Source organism: Garra rufa, unplaced genomic scaffold (assembly GCF_049309525.1).
Source record: "Garra rufa unplaced genomic scaffold, GarRuf1.0 hap1_unplaced_002, whole genome shotgun sequence".
Lineage (NCBI taxonomy): Eukaryota > Metazoa > Chordata > Actinopteri > Cypriniformes > Cyprinidae > Garra > Garra rufa.
Window position 1 is genome coordinate 13879104 of NW_027394277.1, and position 7094 is coordinate 13886197.

General features: G+C 36.2%; 1 pseudogene; it reads right to left on the reverse strand.

The window, feature by feature from the left end:
* The window catches only part of LOC141305361 (uncharacterized), a 130211-nt pseudogene extending 124342 nt beyond the window's left edge, over nucleotides 1-5869 (reverse strand).
* Nucleotides 5870-7094: the final 1225 nt, after the last annotated feature.

The window sequence follows — 7094 nt, forward strand, 5'->3', positions numbered from 1 at the left end:
TTATTCAGAAAACTAGATTTTTTATGGGAGATCTGTGTAAAAATTGCTTTAAAAGATGTAAAGTGATAGCCTGGTTTAATGATGATGGTGTAACAATGGAATACTGTGTAAGATCACACGAGTTGATCACATGCCTGAGTACAGATGTATTTAAACAATGCAAGAGTAAACTGAAGTTGCTCCACCCAGAGGCCAGATACTGGTACAATGACTTAAGTGCTCACAAAAGTTGGCTAAATGATGACTTGCTTTTAGCGCATGAGTTGCATGGCAAGTACACCAATGATGTTAACAGTGTTGATGAAGTGTTTATTTCATAGATGAAAACATTGAGGGAGTTGCTGGAGATGAAAGAACAGCCACCCTAGACACAAACGTCTCGACAGAGCTTCAAAATGACGTAGACGGCCACTGGGACGGTATTTATACCTAGATCCAGAATTCCATTGGTTGACATTTGTAGAACATGTCGGATTAATGGAAGGAGCCGCACGTTTATTTGTGAAGACTCTAAGGGACAATTGATTGGAGCATGTTATCAAAAAATTACTGATGGGAAATTGGTGAGACAAAAATTTGGGCAATATTTGACAATTATAAAACAAAACATCAAAATTTGGCCAACTGGTGATATTGTGAGTGAAAAAATTATAGAAAGTAAAATTATGTGGCCTAAGAACAAATGACCCTGGGTGGATCAATATATGAACTCATTCCAAATGAACGTTGTTACGGAGTCAAGACAAGTGTATACTAGACTAAGCAAATGTGTCAAGAATAAGAAATGTTACATGCCATACATGGGTTTCAAGATGCAGAACAAACTTGCAAGACTGGGGTGTTAATGAAATATGCAATTTTCCTGTTGCAAGTATGTCCTTTTCTTCTATATAACACTTGTACTGTGTTAGCTTTATTAAGAAAGACACCACACATTTGTATTGTATACGTTTTATTGAGAGTTGTTTATTAAGAAAGACACCACACATTTGTATTGTATACGTTTTATTGAGAGTTGTTTATTAAGAAAGACACCACACATTTGTATTGTATACGTTTTATTGAGAGTTGTTTATTAAGAAAGACACCACACATTTGTATTGTATACGTTTTATTGAGAGTTGTTTATTAAGAAAGACACCACACATTTGTATTGTATACGTTTTATTGAGAGTTGTTTATTAAGAAAGACACCACACATTTGTATTGTATACGTTTTATTGAGAGTTGTTTATTAAGAAAGACACCACACATTTGTATTGTATACGTTTTATTGAGAGTTGTTTATTAAGAAAGACACCACACACTTGTATTGTATACGTTTTATTGAAAGTAGTTTATTAAGTAAAACACCATACTTGTTGTTTTAAAGCATTTATTAAGAAAAGGTTTATAACATGTACTAGCAAGAACATAGATAGGAAACAAACATGTATTAGAAAGAGCTTTGCTAAAAAGAATGACCAAGAGGAATTCAAATGTTACCGTCGAGTGTTCTGTAGTAGACAGGCGTAGAGTGAAGCAATGGAGAAGAATCCGGAGAAGAAAGAATGCGAAGATGCAGAGAGGTTATATAGGTACTTTCTTAGGGGATTTCCAAAAAGGACATTGGAATACACCTGCTGGGTATAAAAGGCTGAAGTACGAAGAGGACATCAGATGCTGGTTCTGCAACAGCTTCTCCGGTGCCAGACGACCTGCCAAGACGACCTGCCATGACGATCTGCCATTCAAGCCTTCGAACGACTAAGATAGCAATTTATTTTCTTTTGTATTTCTTTATTTTATATATTAGTATTTGTATGTAAATTATATAACCTATAGACAATAAAATTATACTTTATTATAACCAAGAAGCCTGCCTGCCAAGAGACTCTGATTGATAGACTTGAACTGAACATACCACGGAGGAGTCTTCTGAAGCCTATGGTGTGAGTATGAAAATTACTTATACGATAGGGCAGATTCGACTATCTTTACCTAACCTGAGAATAAACAAAATAAGGTAGAAGGTGTAGGAAATTGAGCACCGCAAAACAATATGAAGGGGTATGAATACTTTTGCAAGGCACTGTATAGGCTCAATAAATACATTAAAGTGATTACTTATTATTTCATTTATTAATTTCATTTTACCTCAGATTTACCGTTCATTATGTTCTGATGAGTCTCTAATTATTGCCGAAACATTTTTATTCAAAGACGCCCATCACACTCATATTCAGATTTGTTTCCTGTTTTTCTTTGCTTGGCCCTCAACAGCAGCCCAGTACAACCCAAAGGCTCTTTTCAGAGCCAAGGCACAGTCCGTCCTTTGGCTTTGTAAGTATAGGTTTTGACTATCTTTTAGAAATACTTGGGTTTACAGTGCCCCCCACAAGTATTGGCACCCTTGGTCAATATGAGCAAAAGCAGCTATGGAAATACATCTACATTGTTTATCCTTTTGATCTTTCATTTTAAAAAAAATTCACAAAATCCTAATCTTCCATTGAAATAAAAAGATAAAAAAAGGTGTGTGTGTGTGTGGGGGGGGGGGGTCTCATTATGAAATAAATGTTTTTCTCTAGTTCACGTTGTCCAGAATTATTGGCACCCAATTATTGTAAAGTCTTTTTCCCAAGCTGAATTTTCTTCTATAATCCCAAGGGGTTCAAGTCAGGGAACTAGGACGGCTATGGCAGAAGCTTCATTTTGTCCTCAGTGACACATTTTTTTTTTTTTTTTTTTTTTGGATCTTTACCTGATGGAATATCTAAACACAGTCCATCATAAGATTTCTAACAGAGGCAGTCAGGTTTAAACATTTTTTTTTACATCTAAGTGTTAGATAGAATCCATGATGCCATGTATCTAAACAAAATATTCAGGATCTCTGGCCAAAAAATACGCCCACAACATTAAAGATCAGCATTGGGTACGTTTTATCCATGTTTGCACCAAACCCATCTTTTTGCTGCCAAAAAGCTTGTTTTTTAGTTTCATCTGACCATAGAGGCCAGTCCTGTTTGAAGTTCTAGTCGTATCTGACAACTAAATGTGCTGGAATTTGTTTTTGGATGAGCGAGCTAGGATTTCTCTGGAAACACTCCTAAACAATGTGGTGATGTAGGAACTATTTTAAAAAAATTTAGGCTTTTTGCCCCCAAGACTCAACTAATCTCTGCAATTCTCCAGCTATATTCCTTGGAGAGTCTTTGGCCACTCAAAGTCTCCTCCTCACCATACATTATGACGATATAGACACATGTCCTCATACAGACATCTTTAGTTGATTGGAACTTCTTAATTATTGCCTTGACGGTGGAAATGGGAATTTTCAATGCATCAGCTCTTTTCTTACAGCCACTTTCTATTTTCTGAAGCTCAGCTATTTTGTTCTGCACATCAGAACTATGTTCTTTGGTTTTACTCCTTGTGATGGAGAATTTAATGGAATTTGGCCTTTGTGTTCCTCAAATTTAAAAGAGAAGTCATGGCTGGACAGTTTCATGCTCCTAACTCCACTCTAGTGTGCTAAAAAAATGTAAATATGAATGGGAATATATTTTGGAGACATTTTACTCATAAGAATTTCTAGGGGTGCCAATAATTGTTACCAACATAAACTATAGAAAAAAATATTTCATAATGAGATTTCCCCCTTAAATTTCTATTGTTTTACTTCAATGAAAGGTTAGTATTTTGTTAATTTTTTGAATGAAAGATCAAAAAGATAAACAATGCACATTTATTTCCACAGGTGCCTTTGCTCAATTACCAATATTGGTGGAGGGCACTATATATGAATGCAGATATGCCCTGCAGCAAGTTATAGTCTCAATAAAACATTAAAGGGTTTATTTATTTATTTATTTATTTATTCATTCATTCAATTTTGTTTTTGTTTCCCCTCAGATTTACCGTTCATTATGTTCTGATTAATCTCTAATTATTGCTGAAACATTTTTATTCATAGAGGCCCATCACACTCATATTCAGATTTGTTTCCTGTTTTTCTCTTGCTTGTGTCTCAACAGCAGCCCAGTACAACCCAAAGGCTCTTTTCAGAGCCAAGACACAGTCCGTCCTTCAGCTTTGTAAGTACTGTACAAGTTTTGACTATCTTTTAGAAATACTTGGGTTTATATGAATGAAGATATTCCCTGCAGCAAGTTATATTCTCACTAAATACATTAAAGGTTTTACTTATTAATTAGTTTATTCATTCATTCGTTCATTCATTTCATTTCATTTCATTTTAGTTGCTCACTATAATATAGTGAGGCTAGTGACAAGCCACTGTATGCAGGTATCACATAAATGTAACATGTTACTGTTATGAAACGGCAGATTATAATGTACTGTATGTGTCCAATACGAATTTCCTTTGGGTCAATAAAGTTTATCTTATCTTATTTAGTTTTTCCCCCTCAGATTTACGGTTTATTGAGTTCTGATTAGTCTCCAATTACTGAAACAATAATGAAACATTTTTATTCATAGAGGCCCATCACACTCATATTAAGGTTTGTTTCCTGTTTTTCTCTTTCTTGCTTGTGTCTCAAAAGCAGCCCAGTACAACCCAAAGGCTCTTTTCAGAGAGCCAAGACACAGTCCATCCTTCAGCTTTGTAAGTACATGTTTTGACTAACTAATCGGAAAAGTTCTCAGTATTACTGATATAATATGCAGCATGTAACATAATATGCAGCTGTGAGACCTAAGGACTATTACCAGTTTTGAGTAATATATTATTTTAATTTCTTTATTTTATTAGATTTTGGATTGTCTTCCTCAGCCTCCTCCATTTTCATTTCAAGTAATATTCCTTAGTTGCTCTTAAAGGTGTTGTCATTTCAGGTGTTTTTATTTTATTTTGTTTTATAAATTTTGTTTTCAGATTTATGTCAGATATTTACATTTGGACTTTTTTTGTGATAGGACAGCAATTCAGACAGGTTATTTATGAAAAAACAAATAAATAAATAAAAATTAAGAGACCACTACAAAGTTAACAGTTTCTCTGGTTCTTCTATTTATAAGTATTGAGTAAAATTAATATTTTTAGTTTTATTCTATAAGCTACTGACAACATATCTTCCAAATTCCAAATAAACGTCCAAATAAATGTTGTCATTTAAAGCATTTATTTGCAGAAAAATGAGAACTGGTCAAAAACATAAATAAATAAAAAATAAATAAGACCTCAAATAATGCACATTGCACACATTGCTAATGTTTTTTTTTTTTCTATCAATATTTGATGGAATAACCCTGATTCTCAATCACGGCTTTCATTCATCTTGGCATGCTCTCCACTAGTCTTTCAGATTGCTGTTGGGTGACTTTATGCTCCTGGCACAGCAATTCAAACAGTTCTGCTTTGTTGCATGGCTTGTGACCATCCAACTTCTTTTTGATCACATTCCAAAAGATTTTAGTGGGGTTCAGGTTTGGAGATTGCCTGGCTGTGACAGCGTCTTCATCTAGTGTTCCTGATCTTGAACATCCACACCTTAGAGTTGGGAAACATTGTCAGAGCAAAAGGAAGGAAGTTTCATATGTTTCAAGCTTTATACACCTTTCACAAAGACTATTGTGCCCAGTTCCAGACTTGCTGAAGCACCCCCAGATAATCACTGGGGGAGACACTGTGGTTTGTTAGGCCTCTGCAGTTCTCTGTCTCCCTCATCATTAGATTACTAAGTGTTGGGCAAAGCTGAAAGCTGGAAGAAAATGAAAAGAAGATGACCTTACTGCAGTCCTCTATAGTCCAATCGTCATGGTCTTTTGCAAACCTCAGCTTGGCTCTTCTTTGATTCTCATTGATGAAGGGGTTTTGACCCCTTGGCTTTGGCTTTGACCTGTCCCTAGGAGTCCTCGACATGCACTTCACTAGTCAGTGGATAGTCATTTTTGCCCTCTGCCAGTCTGTAGCTTTGTTGGACCCAATGTCTGCAGCTTGACCTTGTTTTATATGAACCACCATCTTTGAAATTGATGGAAGTAACCTGACGCTCACTGAATCCCTCTGCCAGTAAAGCCAAAGCTGAAACCTTTTTTCCTTACTGAAGACTTACTCTATTGGCATTGTTAATAGTTATTATTATTTATCAACAAAACTTAACACAGTCAAGGATGCCACATGCCCCAGGAGTGTCTGAAAATATTTGCACTGTTTTGCACTTGAAATGATTCAAGCAATTTAGAACTGCACAGTTACGCTCTTCTTAAAGACGTGCTGCCACTATTACACCACAGTAAAGAATGCAGTCTTTTAGCCAACAACCCTACATCAGTGTGGAAAGGCTGGAAAGACATCATAAACTACAAGGTACAATCCCCTAATTATGTAAGGAATCATCAACTGACCAAAAAAAAATTATGATTTCTGCTGCAGATTTGAAAACCTCAGTTTAACACCCTACTCCCACTCTAACGGTCTCTCCACACAACAACCAACACCTCCAGCAACCCCACCTGTTCCCCTTCCTGCACTTGAGATCAGTGAAGAAGCTGTGCACCATGTCATTCTTGGAACAATGAAAGAAGGGCTGTAAAACCCTTTTTCCATCGCAGTTGAAAAACAGGTTTTATTATATCCTACATTAGCAGGACTGTGAAGGACACTGGCATTCTTGCCACATCTCACACATCATTGTACCTGCTCATGTGCCTGGACCAGCTGAATTGACCTATAAGTCAGTATGATGGGCTGGAAAACACTTGTCATGTGTCCAAACTCTGTGCCAGGTGCACCAAAAGTAATCATTTTTTGTTTTTGTTTTTTTGTTTGTTTTTTACAGACACCTGTATTATTGTTAACATGGACTCAGATTACCTTAAAAACTGGAGGAAGGTCAATTCCATGGTAATGAAACTAGCTGAGGATGAAGAAGAGTTCATGGATGACCAGGACATGCCCTATCTAGATGATGACGAGTTTGATGCAGTGGATGACTGCAGGGATCAAGAAAGATACAGTGTTGAAGATCCTGACACAGAAGATGAAGTATTGAAAGAGACACCTGAAATAGCCGAAGCATGCCTAGATGAAAACAGACTGGACCTATGTAGTGACTTGGCAGACTGGTCAGTGACCAATAACCAGA